A 15,980-nucleotide genomic window follows, 5' to 3' on the forward strand; every position below is an offset into this window, starting at 1 on the left:
AAGTCTACGCCCAGCCTTGCCAGGGTTTCTAGATGAATTTGAAATCTGGGGCTAGTGAGTTGGTTACTCTATTGCTAGATCGACGTGTTGCAGTCCTTACTAACAATCATGGGAATCGTACCCATGAACACCTGGACTCCTGTGATGTCTGAACCTAGTAAAACCGGGACAAAACTACGGACAATCAATCAGAAATGCGTGATTGCACTTAACTTTTCAAGCTTTTTGTTGTTGTTATTCTTCTGATACACGTTAAACTAACAATACTCAATGTTGTATAATAATGCATTTCATCACTCGTATTTAAAAAGAACGAAGATTTATACCGAAAAAAACAAGTTTTTCCAACCGTATCAGACAGGTGGTTCAACAGTACAACCGGATCTGCTCTCACCATCGTTTTGCACTGCCGAAGAAGTGGGTGTTTTTTCTGGCAGAATCAGAAACTTCAACTTCACTCACTATCTGGTTCCTTTTCCTGTCGATTACCCATCTCTAGTATTGGAATCTTAGCCACGTCCCGTACTGATGCCGAAGGATGCCGTTTGTAGTAATCCTTGATTTTCTTGTCCATTGTAGGGTCAGCAGGTCAGCAATTCAGTCCTTCCGCGTCTCTGGGAATCTGCCGAAGTACACTGTTCTACATACGTTCTCAACGTGGTTTGAACTGCTTCGACACCCACACCTTCTTCTTTAGCTAGTAAGTTTGTTAAAAATACCACTCTAAGTGCCCATTTGTGCACAAATCGCTTTCTTTGCTCGGGAATAAGGCCACGCATTATCAAATTTCTTCGCGAAAAAACTACAAATATTGACAACGCTTACTTTTCTTGGATATAAACAACAGTACGCAGCCAAAATATGGTTGTATACTACACGACTTTTGAAATGACGGTTATTCTATAATGTATTTATATTTAACGGAACAGTCTATAACACAGGTAAGATAATGATAAGCATTTTTTTCTGCTTTTAAATTCATTATCATTTATCTAAATTACCGCTTCAGTCTATATCAATTCCTAATAAAAGTTTTTAAGTGATAGAATCTACAGCGGGTCTTTTTTCTATCTTTTCCTACCTTCTGATATCTGATTGTCTAGCTCTAAATCCATAACTTCTATCTGGCCTCTTGCTCTCAGAAGATGCTTTCATATGGATGGCCCCACATTCTTCATCGAGTTCATATTCCAATAAAACACCAAACTAACAAGTTGAAATATAGCGTCAATGCCAAATGCTGACCGGGCTGAATGGCTGATCACAATCGGCGGCCACAAAAGCGATTTTCCACAGTCTATTTACCGAAAACCTATTGTATTCAAATTCGGCATTCCTATTTGGCAATCATGACGACGACAATGACCAAGTAAATAAAACTTCCATCATCCCGGGCTGCACTAGACAGCTTCCAGTTCTGAACGTATTAAGAGACGAAAAAATCATGAAGCAGACAACTCGCTCTGATATGGCTTCAGAGCCACATGGTTTATACGAAATCTCGCAAAGTTCTGTTCTGGTACCAATTTTCAGCCTATATCAGCTGTTTTTTACTCGTTTGCTCTTTTTTTTTCTTCTTCTGGGGGTCATCTGGTGTTCTTGGGGCGATTGTGTATGATGATGATGCGATTCGTTACGTTTCGTTGCCTCGAATGACCTACCTTCTCTCTGTCTGTCTCTCGCTTTGCCAAAATCATAAGTTGATGATTGGGTGAATATTGAACGGATCCCCGGTTGCCCGTTTTTTACGGCTGCTACTGATTTGAACGAGCGTTTTTCGCTGCTTACCGACGACGACCTTCTCGACCGTTTTATTGCATCGTTTCGGATTGGCCTTCGGAGGTATGAATTAAAAGGACAGAAATTATTTCGGTTGCCATAAATTTCATGTATTGATCATGATTAGTGTGATTGCTGCTTAACAACGTTTCAACCTTTTTGTTTCAGAATAATCCCCTAACTGGCACAGATTTTATTGGCTATGTTCTCCTAAATTTTTTTTTTTGAAGAAGAAAATTGCTCTTTTAGAAACGTGCTTGATAATCAACTTTTATGATCAAGTGAAAAAATGAACTCCCATCGGCTTAAACTTTTGTTCCAGACTTTTTATTTAATTTTTTATACCAAACGTTACGCATTGTTCCCTATAAAATACCATAAATCATTTCGTGACAATGCAATTTTTTTTACCGTCGCTTGTGATTTCATTTGTGCCTGGGTTGGTATTGATAATATTGGCGAATGCGATTCTTACTGCAGCGCAGCTGTCATGGCATTTTTACTCGTTTATTTAGTGCGAGGTCAACACCGGGGAGACAATTGAAGCTCGCGGCGGCATCGAGTAATCTGCGATAGTTAATTTTTTTCGTCTCTGGTACAAGCTAATTGATGCTTTAGGAAAAAATGACAGCTTGTACTGCAGATAGTGCCAAAACACATAAACCAAAGTTGTCCTAAATGAACCTCTTCAAATAGAAACTTATGTATAATATTCCAAAATCCAGTCTTAAATTAGGATTGTTGAGGGAAATATTCTAGCATGACTCAGATGGAATGGAAATCACTGTATGATCCATTTTTCGTGTATTTTATTTATCTTGTTTCGAGGGAGTAGAATTATTCCATCTCTAATCTGCCAGGCACAAAAACAAATAAACATGACTACCGGGTTGAATGTTATAAACTTTAATTTAGAGGTCGTCAAAAAGAAAAAAAATATGCTGAAAATATTTAGATCGAAGATCTTTTCAAACATAAACATATTTTGAAGAAGAAGCCTTCAAGAGTAATGATTGCAGGTTAAAAGTCGCTGGCATAGTGTTTACGAAAATTGTCAATCCAGCTTAAAATCATCAGGCTCGGAAGTCGTCAGGCTCCAAGGTGGTGAGTTCGTTCAAAATAAACGTCTTCAAATTCAAGAGTAAAAATACTATGTTTTTCATATTCAAAGATTGTCAGATTCCACTGATATACAAGCTTGTTCAAGCTAGAAGCAATCAGGCCCAAAGAATGTCGTTCACAAACGTAGTGCCCGGAAGATAGTGGGCTTCATAAATTTAATTCTTAAGGTTTCACGTTAGGTTTGGAGGTCGCCAGGTCACTGAGACGAGTTAACTTGTAATTTCAGATATGTCACTTTGATCGAACTACCGTAAGATATCCCTACGCCTAGTACCCGATAAGTCGAACAACTCGATAAGTTAAAAACTTTTCAGATTCAACCCGATCTGAGGTCTACAGGTTTGAGTATTGGAAGTCTGTCAAACATAAAAACCAGTCAAAACCAAGGTGACCTTGTCAATGAGGTTTTCAAGCTCGTCAAAACCGAAAGAAAGATCGTCTAGCCGGGAAATTGTAAGGCTCGACGAGTTTCATTACCGAACATCGTGAAATTTGGATGACGTCAAGCCTGAAGGCGATTAGTCCGTCGATTTCAAAGGTTAACGGGTCACCAAGTTAAAAGGTCAACAGACTCGAAGTTTCTCAAGATCCCCCCAGACTGCCAGACTACGTTTTTTCAGTGGGTCAGCCTTACTTCATGACGGGTACCATCATATGGAAAATCAATCTTACTGATGGCATCGAGGTCGTCATCAAACCAAGGGTTACTCGTCGCCCATAGTTTAGATCGTCTATGAGGCCGAGAGTCCACAAAATGTCGCCCGAGAGGCACTAGGTAGTCCTTCAAACAACAGGCCCAAAGTCTTCTGTCAGACCGATTGTGTCCCGTTAGGTCTAAGGTGTCGTCTGTTTGAATAGAGAACTCTGGCCAAGCCGAAGGTCACTCGCCGTTCCTTCGTTCAGCTAAGGGTCATCTTCGTGGTCGAGGGTCATTTTTCCAGCTATGAGTCGTCCATCAGTCGACTAGTTTTTTATACTTCGAGGCGTCTTTTAGACCCTGATCATCGCGCGTCTGATCGAAAACCCTTAACCCAATACACTCTGAAAAAGACTACGAATTCAGGCAGGGAGCCGCACATTAGAATATTCCTAGGGTCGTCTGTCAAGGCATTATCTTCTGCGTAATGGAGGTCATTGCTGCGTCGAACGTGTGTTATAGAGTCCCCCACCGCCGAGTAGTATCCGAGTAGTTCCGCTTTCTACAGTGGAAATTGCTGGGATAAGACAATACCTTCCTCATAGCAGACCTCGCAGGACGGGGATAAACCACATTCGGGGGATACCAAAGGATAGAGAGGTTCTCGCCGGGCCAGCCTCAATGTCGTCACCGTCGGGAAACATCCGAGTCGTAGCGACCAAAGTCCCGAACGTGTGCCGTGACAGGCGAGGGTCCAGGATAAGTTGCCCTCGAACTGGCACACGACGGGCAGAAAAAGGCGCGGGCCAAAAATCCTAGGATTGTCAGCCAGAGGGATACAAGAAGACCGGACAACCGTCGGAGTAGACTGACCCCATCGACGGGGGACTGTCGAGTAGAGTGAGTCCGACTCCACGGTTTGAAGCTACAAAAATAAGGCATCACTTTCTGCGTAGCCGATGTCGTGGAGTACCCACCCCACCCCCCTGCGGGGATAAGACTTGACTTTCTTCGCAGTGGAAATCGATGGAAAGGGTTATTCCACAATCGGAGAATACCCACGGGTAGAGTAGCTCTCGACGCCGGGTGAACCATTCGAGTCGGAGTATGATGACGTCTTCGTCGGGAATCATCCGAGTTGTTGCGTTAAGTCTCGCATGTGTGCTGTGACAGGCGCGAATCTAATATAAGCTGCTCTCGATCGGCGCAGGCCGGGCATAAAGGTGGCAAACCTGAAACCCTGGAGATAAGAGATTGGGCTTCGAGTCGCAAGAGGAAAGATCATGAATTTAATCAACAAGAGGAGGGGTATAAGTGGTTACCTCGAGTCATTACGAGGAGAGTTCAGATCTCGAGTCGTTAGAGGAGAGATCGGGCCTTGAGTCGTACAGAAGAGAGGTATGTGTACGTCAACCTCGAGTTGATGCGAGGAGGGCTCGGATCTCAAGTCGTAATAGGAGAGATCAGGCCTCGAGTTGCGTGAGGAGAGATTTATGTGGGAATCAGGAGAGGAGAGGTATATATATGGACGTCAACCTCGATTCGATGCGAGAAGGGGTCGGATTTCGAGTCGAAAACCTTGAGTCATTGTAAAGAACTATTGAAGCATAGTGTGTTAAACAGTTCGAGGTGGGAACTAGGTCTATTGCTCCAGGTGGGGTTTAGGGAGTAGGAGGTATACACGGTGTATATCATGACTCATGACCCAAGTCATAGCAAACTTGGGGGACGCGGTGGCTCGTCAAACCTAAAGTCTTCCTTTAGGCATGTGGTCGTACGTTTGGCTGTAAAACGTTCGACAAGCCGAAGGTTGGTCAAATGTTCAATTAAAGGTCGTCCGTGCCGCCGTTTGTCATTCTTCAAGCTAAGAGTCGTCCATCGTCGTTGGTCAGGCCAAAAGCCCGCAGACTCGCGTATTAAAAATCGTCGTCCGACTGGTCGAAGGTGCTTCTTAAAATAAAACGCTTTCTTTGAGGCCCTAAGTAGTCCGCCGGGATCCGTACAGTTTGTTCCTATTTAGGGTTGCCTATCAGACCGTAACTTATTCCTCAGGTCTGAAATCGTCCGCTTGGATGGTAATCGCCCGTCAAGCAGAGATTCGCCTCTCACCCATCGTTCATGAATAAAATTCGCCCATTAGACTAATAATTTTTCAAGCTATAAGTTCTCCATCAAGCCAACGGACGTTAGTCAGATCAAAAGCCTTCAGATCTGTCTTTCAAATCTAGAGTCTTATCTTAAGCTGAGGATCGCCCGAAGGTACTTCTGTATATAGACCAAATGCCCTCTGTCAAGCTCGTAAAGTCCGAGGTTCTTCAGGTCGTCCGTCAGACCAGAACGGTTTAGCTTGGCCACTGGTTCACCGTTCTTCTGAGGTCCATCCATGAAGTCGAGTGTATTCCTCGAAGCTTCGAGTCGTCGATAAGATCAAGGCTTCTTCGTTCAAACAGTAGCCTTCAGACTCTTCTACATATTGAGCCTAAAGTTGTCCGTAGGGCTGGAGATCGTCGCTTAAGCTAAGAGCCATACATCTGATGAAGAGTTGCCTGCGTGACCTTCATCTCTGTGGTCACCAATCAGGCTCAGAGGCACATTCATTATCTGTTCTGTGTGTCGAGAAGATTAGCTGCTTCTCGATGAGCCATCCACCTCCCAAACATCAAAGCTCGTAACAAACCTTTTTCAAACAGTTTGAAATATTTTACAAGTAACTTCAAGGATTCGCAACCAAGAGCTCTTACGAATCGGTCAAGAACACGTCGTCGCGGACGAATTTATATCAAATTTTAATCAAACCTCAAGAGGCCATAAATCGGGCGATGCCATTAAGTTGAGTGAAACGTAGTGAAAGTGCACATAAAATAAAAAATAGATTCTAATAGTATTTAGTTTTGAAGAGAAGAGAATAGTTGTAAAATTTAAATCAAATTATAAGAAAAATCTAGAGAAAAGTAGTGTTGATAAGTGTAGGATAAGGAAGAATAAAATATAGCATATAAGGTAAGTTTCTTCATTTAAATCATTTCATGACGATAGGTAAATGACTTGACGAAACATGAAGAATTTAGAAGTAGACGAAAATCTTAAAAAACCACCAGACAGAGAAATGTCGGAACCAGAATTACCTTCTAGTGACGACGACATGGATTCTCCGCCATTTTATGGTTTCGAAGAAAGCCAAGCTAAACCATCAGACAAATACATGAAAGAAACCTCTCAAACTAACACAGCCAAAAACAACAATAACACACAAACATTTGAGGTACAAACACCAAAACAAAAAAGACCGCTTACAAAAACACGTTCACGTAGTGTAGAAAACACACACAACACAAGATCAAAACTCGCTAAAAATGAAAATGTAAACAAATCACAACATAATTCAAGTGACGATGAAAACACCTACACGGAGGAAAATTCATCAAACAGAGATATAATTTTTTCGAAAAATGAATTAAATAATAAATGGATTAAAAATGATAAATATGATGTCATCTTCATTGAACCTATTTCAACTTCTGAAAAAGATGACTTTTTATTAGAAACAATGGAAGTGGGGAAATTTCTCCATGAATTAAAACTCAACCAATTCATGGAAATTAAAAAAGCGGGAAGACATAGATACAAATTGATTTATAAATACCCAAAAGATACGGAACAAATATTGAACGCAACACAAATTTTAAAAAACAATAATTATAAAGCATCGATCCCAAAAATGCTTTTGGAAACGATAGGAGTAATTAAAAACATTCCCACATCGATTAAAGAACCAGAAATATTGCAACATGGAATTTCAGAACAAAAAATTTTAAAAGTCGAAAGAATTAAAAAAATGATAGACTCTAAATTAACAGAAACAAAATCCGTAAAAATCACTTTCGAGGGACCACAGCTCCCAAGAACGGTTCAAATATACGGGGTGTACAACAAGCTGGAAACTTACATATATCCGATTAAAATTTGCAAAAAGTGTTGGAGGATTGGACACAAAGAAAAAGCCTGTAAATCAAAGAAAAATTGTGTAAACTGTGGGAAAATAGAAGATGAAGATCATCCAGAAGATTGCGCAGAAAGAACACCAAAATGTGTAAATTGTAAAGGTGAACACAAAGCTAATTTTAAAAACTGTCCGGAAAAATTCCGAAGACAACAAATAAATAAGGCTATGGTCTTGAACAAAATGACTTTTTTGGAGGCGGAAGAACTCTACCCACAATTCACTAACCAAAATAGATTTGCTTTGCTAGAATCTACCGACGAATTCCCTAGACTGGAACGTCCAAGTAGAATTCAAAAAGGCTACAGACCAATTGAAAAGAACAATAATCCAATAAATTATCAAAAAATTATTAAACATTACAATCAAAACAAACAACAAAAACCAAGTATCGAAAACATAAACAAAAAAATAATAATCGGTGAGCAAATTACAACAAAAGGTACTGTAATAACAAATAATCCACATAAAACAACAGAATTTGAAAAACTAAAAACAGAAATCATGCAAAAAACAACAACAAAACTTTTAGACGTCATTAAAGACAAGAAAATTGATCAAACATATGCTGAAACAGATGCAATTGAAATTGAAATAGGGTCAACAATAAATAATCTAATCAACGAACTAATCAAACAATATCAAATTAATCAATTAGAAAAATAGAATATTAATAAAATGGATAGATTCACGAAAAATTTGAAAATATCACAAATCAACATCAATAGCCTAAGACCACAAATAAAAAGAGAATCAATAAAAAAATATTTAAAAGAAGAAGAAATACATATATTACTTTTACAAGAAATATGGATTAAAGAATCCGAAAAATATAAATTTTTGAATTATAAATTTTTAAAGAAATGCAGAGAAGAAGGATATGGGGGTGTAGGGATACTAATCCACCCACAATTGATTTACGAGGAAATAAAAATACCGAACGTTAATCTTGAAATAATTGCGGCAAAAATAAAAAATATTAAAAAGCCAACATTATTGATATCAATATATATAGCACCAAACGTTCCACTAGAGGAAATTAAAAATTCTCTTAAAAACCTATTCGCTTTTATTAAAAACAGTGAACTTCCAGTAATTCTAGGGGGTGATTTGAATGCACATCATCCCTTATGGGATAAAAAATGCATAAAAGAAGATAGAAAAGGAGAATATATTAATGAATTATTATGCGAATATGAAATGATCCCTTTAAATAACGGAAAACCAACAAGATGGGAAGAAATAAATCAAAATCCATCAGCAGTGGATATAACTTTCGCAACTCTCGATATAGCTGGTAAAATTAATTGGAAAATCACAGACATAGATATAGGATCAGATCACAAACTTATAGAATTAGAAATTTATGAATACAACAAACTTGATAATAATTATGAAATAACAATGATAAATAAAGGCAAAGCTATTGAAAATATTAATAAAATTGATTACAACTCTATACAAGACGCTGAAGACTTAAATGAAAAAATTGCAATAGCTATCGATAGCTCGATTTACAAAATAAAACCTCAAAGTAGATTGAAACTGAAACCATATTGGAATGAAGAAGTTAAAAAAAGTTATGAATTTAAAAATAAAAAACACATAATTTTTAGGAAAAATTTGACATTAGAAAATAAGATAGAGTACAAGAAAGCTGAACACAAATTTAGGAAAACATTGAAAGAGGCTATAAACAACTATAGAAAAGATATGCTAGAACAAATAAATGATAACACAGATGTCAAAGAAATGTGGAATATTGTAAAAAGGATAGAAGGTAATTTCAAATATAAAGAGAATACAGAAATAATGAACAATGAAAACTTAGCAATTAACTTTATGGACATGAACTTCAGAAATGAAAATACAATATCATGTGAATATACAAATTACGAAATAGGAGAAGAAAGAATGGTAGGTAATATTAGCATAGAACAAATGATAAAAATGATAAAAGAGAAAAAAGATAAATCAGCAGCTGGAGACAACAGATTGTCTTACTATATGCTTAAGAGAATAAATCATAACTTACTGATAAAAATGTTAGAAATACTTAATTCTACCTGGATCAAAGGAAAAATACCAGATAAATGGCTATCGATAAAAGTTATACCGATATGGAAACAAAATAAAGATAAATTATCCCCGACAGCATACAGACCAATCTCATTAATTAATGTGAATTTGAAAATAATAAATGGAATAATTAAAGAAAGAATTAACATATTTTTAAATGAGAAAAAATGTCTACCAGAATACTCCTATGGGTTTAGAGAAGGTTACTCAGCAATCAACTGCGTAAACCATCTTAATTCTTTAATAACGGAAGAAAAAAGAAATAGAAATCGAACAGCTTCAATATTTTTAGACCTCACTAAGGCTTTTGATTCAGTTGACGTACCAATACTGTTAAAAAAATTAGATGAAATTAAACTGCCAATTAAAATTATTGAATGGATAAAACAATATTTAAATAATAGAAAAGTAATTCTAGAAACCAGAGATAAAATAATAGAAAGACAAAATAACCAAGGACTTCCTCAAGGTTGTCCACTTTCCCCAGTTCTTTTCAACATATACACGATGGATTTACACAAAAATAACACATCACTGCTACAATTTGCAGATGATTTTGTTTTGACTATAGAAGGAAAAACAATTGAAGAAATAGAAGAAAATGGTAATTTTGAAATTAATGAACTTTCTAGAAAATTGAATGAATTGAAAATTGAAATAAATCCTGAAAAAACTGCGTTAATATTATTTAATCCTAAAATTAACGAAAAACCAAATATAAAAATAAATAATATTCCCATAAAGCAAGTAAAAAATCACAAATATTTAGGATACATAATAGACGAGAAACTATCAAACAAATGTCATATTAATTACCTAAATAATAAAATTAAAAAAAGAATGAATGTATTAAAAGTAATATGCAAAAAGAAAAACGGTGCACACCCGAAAACAGCACTGAAAATAAACAAAGCCATCATTAGGTCACAGTTGGACTATGGGCTAACAATATACGGGAATGTTGCAAAATCAAACCTTATAAAAATTAACTCGACATTCAATGAATCGATAAGAACTTGTTTGAGACTTTTAAAATCAACACCAATAAATGTGTTATATGCGGAAGCAGGAGAAATTCCGATTAAACACAGAGCTCAATGGCTAGCGAAAAAAGAAGTCATAAAATCTTTCGCGTACAATAAACCAATAATTGGAGTATTAAATAAATTTCTAGAAATAGAAGAACTTCCAAAATATTTTACTTTCATAGAAAAGATAACATATGACCATAATTACATAATTCAATTAACAGGAAACAAACAAAATGAAATATCAGGAAATATAGATGGTAACATAGAAGAAAAAATCAAAGGAATTGAACATAAAAATGATTTGAGTAAAAAAGTTATTAAAATTATTGTTAAGCAACATATGGAAACATATTACAATAATTATAGTAAAATTTACACAGATGGATCTAAAATTGAAAACAGCTGTGGAATAGGAATATATTTAGAAAAAGATAATGAAAAACTAGAAATTAAAGTATGTAAGAATTTATCGATAATGAACGTAGAACTAATGGCCATGAATAAAGCATTAGACATTTTAGATACAAAATCAGGTAATGATTTTGTTATATGTACTGATTCGAAAGCAGGTTTACAATCATTGAAAAATAAAAAAAAGTCTGAAAATAACTTTATTGTATTAGAAATAATTGAAAAATTGAAGAAAAGTAACAAAAACATCAAATTTCAATGGATACCAGCACACAAGGACATTGAAGGCAATGAAATTGCTGACAAATTATCCAAATCAGGATGTACTAGTAACAATATAATAAACTCGAAAATACCATTAAATGACTCAATGAATTTAATAAAAGAAGAGGCACTATATGAATGGAATGAGGAATACAAAAAGATATCTACGGAAAAAGGAAAACGACATTTTAAAATGTTGGAAAACATTTCATTAAAACCATGGTTTCACAAATTAAACTTAAACACACAACAAATAATTACATCAGGAAGGCTCAGATCCTTACACACATTAACTAAAGACAGACTTCACAGTTGGAAAATAGAAACAAACAACAAATGTGATATTTGTGGTACAACAGAAAACGCAGAACACATACTTTTTGACTGCTACAAATATACACAAAACAGAATAAATTTCTCTAACCTAATTCTATACGACGACGTAGTTGAAATGATTAAAAAAGCAAATGAAGAAACTTATAAAGAAATCACAAAATTTTTAAAAATAAATAATATAACTTTCTGAAGCTACGTGCTTGGAAACATTATTTTTCTCCAAGAAAAAAATAATAATAATAGAGATTTGAAAATTAAAACTGTATCTCCGAAATTTGAAAATAAATGAGATTAGAATTAATTTGAGAAAAGAGGCATATTGAGCCCAATGTGCACATATTTCACGGTTTGACAAGACTTGGCAACATAGTTCGATAATGAACTGGCCAGCAAAGGAAAAAGAAGAAGAAGAAGGCTCAGAGGCATCCTTCGTGCCAAAAGTGATTTGGTTGAGAGTTGTTAGTAAAATTCAATTTCCACCGTCGGTCAGGATAATCCATCAGATGGTGGGTTATTTCATCAGGTCAAGGCTCACCGTCAAGCCAAATGTCGGCTGTTTATTTGAGAGTCGTGTACTCTGCTAGAATTTAGATAACCTTTGAGCGTTCAACCATCAACCCATCAATTGATCTATAGGATAGGAGTTATCCTTCAGGTCGTTTATTCTGCTGCTGCTGTTTGTCATGTTTAAAGTAATTCGCTAACCATGACTTCAACGTGAGTCTTTTGCTGTCAAGTCGAGGGTCATCTGCCAAGCTTCCGCGAACACTTTATTCAGGCTTCGGTAATGCTAAGATCGAAACTGATAGTAAGTTGTAAAGCGTGTTTCTTGTGATTATGATCAAAATTATGTTTAAAAATTTTAGATCTACTTTAATGAAAAATATAAATAAATAAATATGAACTCAAGACAAGCAATTATTCGTTAGACTTGAATACGATAAAACATCTAAGAATACGAAACATCCAATCCCATCATCAAGACAGGGATACATTGGAGCTCGGAATTCCATTCTGATGCAAAACGACTGATAAAGCTCAAATATGCTTTAACTGCCGGAATAAAACATCGATTAGCCGCCGCTGTTGAAGGATGACATCGAAAATGGAAAGATAAAAATAGACCTCAGACCAGCATTTCCCTATCCCCATGGCTTCGGGTCGCTCTAACATCCAAATTTTCCCCAGCAGCGATAGTAAAGTGTTTGGCTAAGTCCGGGTATCTTCCTTTTTGCTGTTTATCAACATAGCTTACATCGCCTTGAAGGAGGGGTGACTCGAGGAATTTGCGAAAAAGGAGGAAATATAATAGCTTAACGTGATCAAAATACAAAAATAATAGTTGAAAGACAGTCCATTTCGTTGTTGAGACGTAATATCAGCAAAACTAGGTTGTTGATGGCCCGGACACTTTTTGTTAACAAACCTTTAAGCTTTGTTAAAAGCCGAACAAAATCCCAAAAAATAAAAAAAAATACGCGCTAAAAATTCACTTCGCGAAAACTCTTACCACCCTACTGTCATCTTCCGTTACAACATCGCGAATTTTATCAGAAAATCGAAAAGTTTCGTCCCCAAGGCAGATGGCGAAATGACTGATTTCTTCCCTCTTGCCATCGTTTCTTCTGTTATCACAACTACTACTCCCAGCCCACCGCCGTTTTCCATTTCTCCGGCTTCCAAGGAAAACTTTGGCCCAGAACTTTTCCTCTAATGGCGCCATAAGTCCTGATGCCGCCAATGATACCGCTGTGCTGCGATCATTATCATCATTAAATAAAGGCAACATCGAACAGCAACAGACAGACAAAATGGCATACCTATCAATTTGTGTTAGTTTCGCATTTGGATTGGAACGTAATTACCCACTTTCTCTTGGTTGCAACAGTTTTCAGCACCCCACTCTTGTTCGGTACCTACTGTTAATTGTGAATATTTTATTTGAACACTTGTCAATGATTTGCATTTCCTGATTTTTTCATTTTTTTTCATTTTTCTAAATTTTTTCGACTAAAGATTTAATAAAGAAAAAAATATTTCAACAATTCTGTAATTTTTTGTTAGAAATTTTTCATGCTACATCCACCCATTGCGTATTTCCTTTTTGCATGTGCGAAGAACCCTATAATAAAAGTTATGCATCATTTATTGGCGAGCATAGCTTATAGTATTTAATTGCCTGGTAACGTACCGTTGAAGAAAGTTCATCATAAAAATTAGGTTAGACAGTAGCTGGAGGCACCATAACAACTTGAGTCTTTCCCCACTTTTCCTCACATTTTTTGCCTTTTGTTGCTGTTCAATTGCCTGTTTTCATCATTTCCCCGTGAGTGACCACTAAAATGACAAGGATGACAAAAACAAAACATCGTCAAAAAGACAAAAAAAGACTTAAAAGTGAAAAATGATAAAAACAACAAGAATTACAAAAGACAAAACAAAAAAGAAAATGACATAAACGACAAAAATTGTAGAAATGACAGAAATGATAAAAATGGTAGAAATGATAAAAAGTGTCAGAAAAATAAGAATGACATAAATAATGAGGATGAACAAGGACAAACATGGTAAAATGATAAAAATGACATAGATTACGTAAATGCTAGAAATGGCATAAATGTCATAAATGGCATAAATTACATAAATGGCATAAATTACATAAATGGCATAAATGACATACAAAAAACAACGAATATAGCAAAAAAAAATTACATGAATGATGAACATAAAAAATTGAAGGAAAATATAAACAATGACAAAAAATTCCAATAATCATTTAACTGAAAAAAAAAATACAAGAAGATAAAAAAAGTAAAGTTTTTATAAAAAAATACTCAAATGACAGAAATAGGAAAAAATCACAAAACTGAAAAATATAAAAATAAAATAAGAAGAAGCGACAAACAACGACAAAAGTGATAAAAACGACAAATGTGACTAGATTTTCAAGAATGACAAAAAATGACAAAAGTGACGAAACAGACGAAATGTTAAAAAAATGAAAGAAAAAGCTTACCAAAGTGTCCAAAACTTCATAGATTTCAATACAAAAATAAGCTCTTTCTTATTGTCATGTAAATTTTGGGTTGCCATTTTCATCTTTTTTTTGTTTTTCTGTTGGTCATTTCCGTAATGTTTGTTATTTTTTTTATTTTTTGTAATTTTTTATGCCATTTTTGTATATTTTTTCCCATGGATGAGGAGGAGGGAGGGAGGCTCTCATACAATTTATAGCATAACTCGAGAATTAGTCAAGAAAATGGAACTTGATTTGGCATGTGAGGGTATTTGCGAGAAATCTTTCATTATTTTTGAGATTTCAGATTATTTGAGATTTTCCAGTGAAGGGATTTAAAGGAGGAGGGGGCTGCCATACAAATTTATTGCAAAATTCGAAAACTATTCGAACAAATGAAGCCAAATTGGCATTTTTGGAAATGGGATATTTGGAAATGGGAAAAAGTCCTATGATTGTTTAATACTCCTCCGATTTGCATTAGGTGGATAGGAAGAGGGGAGAGGGCCCATACAAATTTTTGCAATACTCGATAAGTGACAAAGCGAGGGGAATCAAATTTGGCATACGAGGGTATTTGGGTGAACGAAATGTTCCCAAGATAGTTTGAAGCTTTTCCCACCTTTCATTTGAGAAATAGAAAAAGGGAGGAGGCTCCCATACAATTTTTGCATGACTGCTGAAATAATCGAGCAAATGGAACTAAATTTGGCATGGGAAGATATTTAGATACGGAAAAAGACTCTATGGTTGTTGGAGACCCTTCCCTGATCCCAGTAAATAAAAAGGAAGAGAATAGGGGGCCTCCTTATTTTTTTTTAAAGATGTTGAGAGTTTATCAGTCGAAAGGCCCCGAATTTGGTATGGGATAGTATTTTGATACCAGTAATGTTTCTATAATTATTAGGGAACATTCCCTTCTTTCATTGAGTGAGATCGGAAGAGGAAACGGGAGCCTCATACTTTTTTGTTGCATATCTATAGAATTAGTCATACGGAAAAAACCAAGTTGGGGAAGGTTTTTGGGAAGGAGAAATGTTTCTATGTTTATTAGGGAACCCTCCAGTTGGGGGATGAATAGTGAAGAGGGGGGCTCTCATATAACTTTTTTGCATAACTCAATAAGATTTTAGGGGGCTTGTGATATAGCTCAGTTGGTTAGTTAGTTGCTCCCTGAGCCAATGTCTGTGAGTTCAAGCCCAAGAATAAACATCGCCCACAGTTGTACCGGATAAGTTTTTCAATGACTGTCCGCCAACTGCATCTTTGATATAAGTCGCGAATGAAATATAGATATTTAAAAGA

The sequence above is a fragment of the Uranotaenia lowii genome, unplaced genomic scaffold, assembly GCF_029784155.1.
Source record: "Uranotaenia lowii strain MFRU-FL unplaced genomic scaffold, ASM2978415v1 HiC_scaffold_261, whole genome shotgun sequence".
NCBI classification, from domain to species: domain Eukaryota; kingdom Metazoa; phylum Arthropoda; class Insecta; order Diptera; family Culicidae; genus Uranotaenia; species Uranotaenia lowii.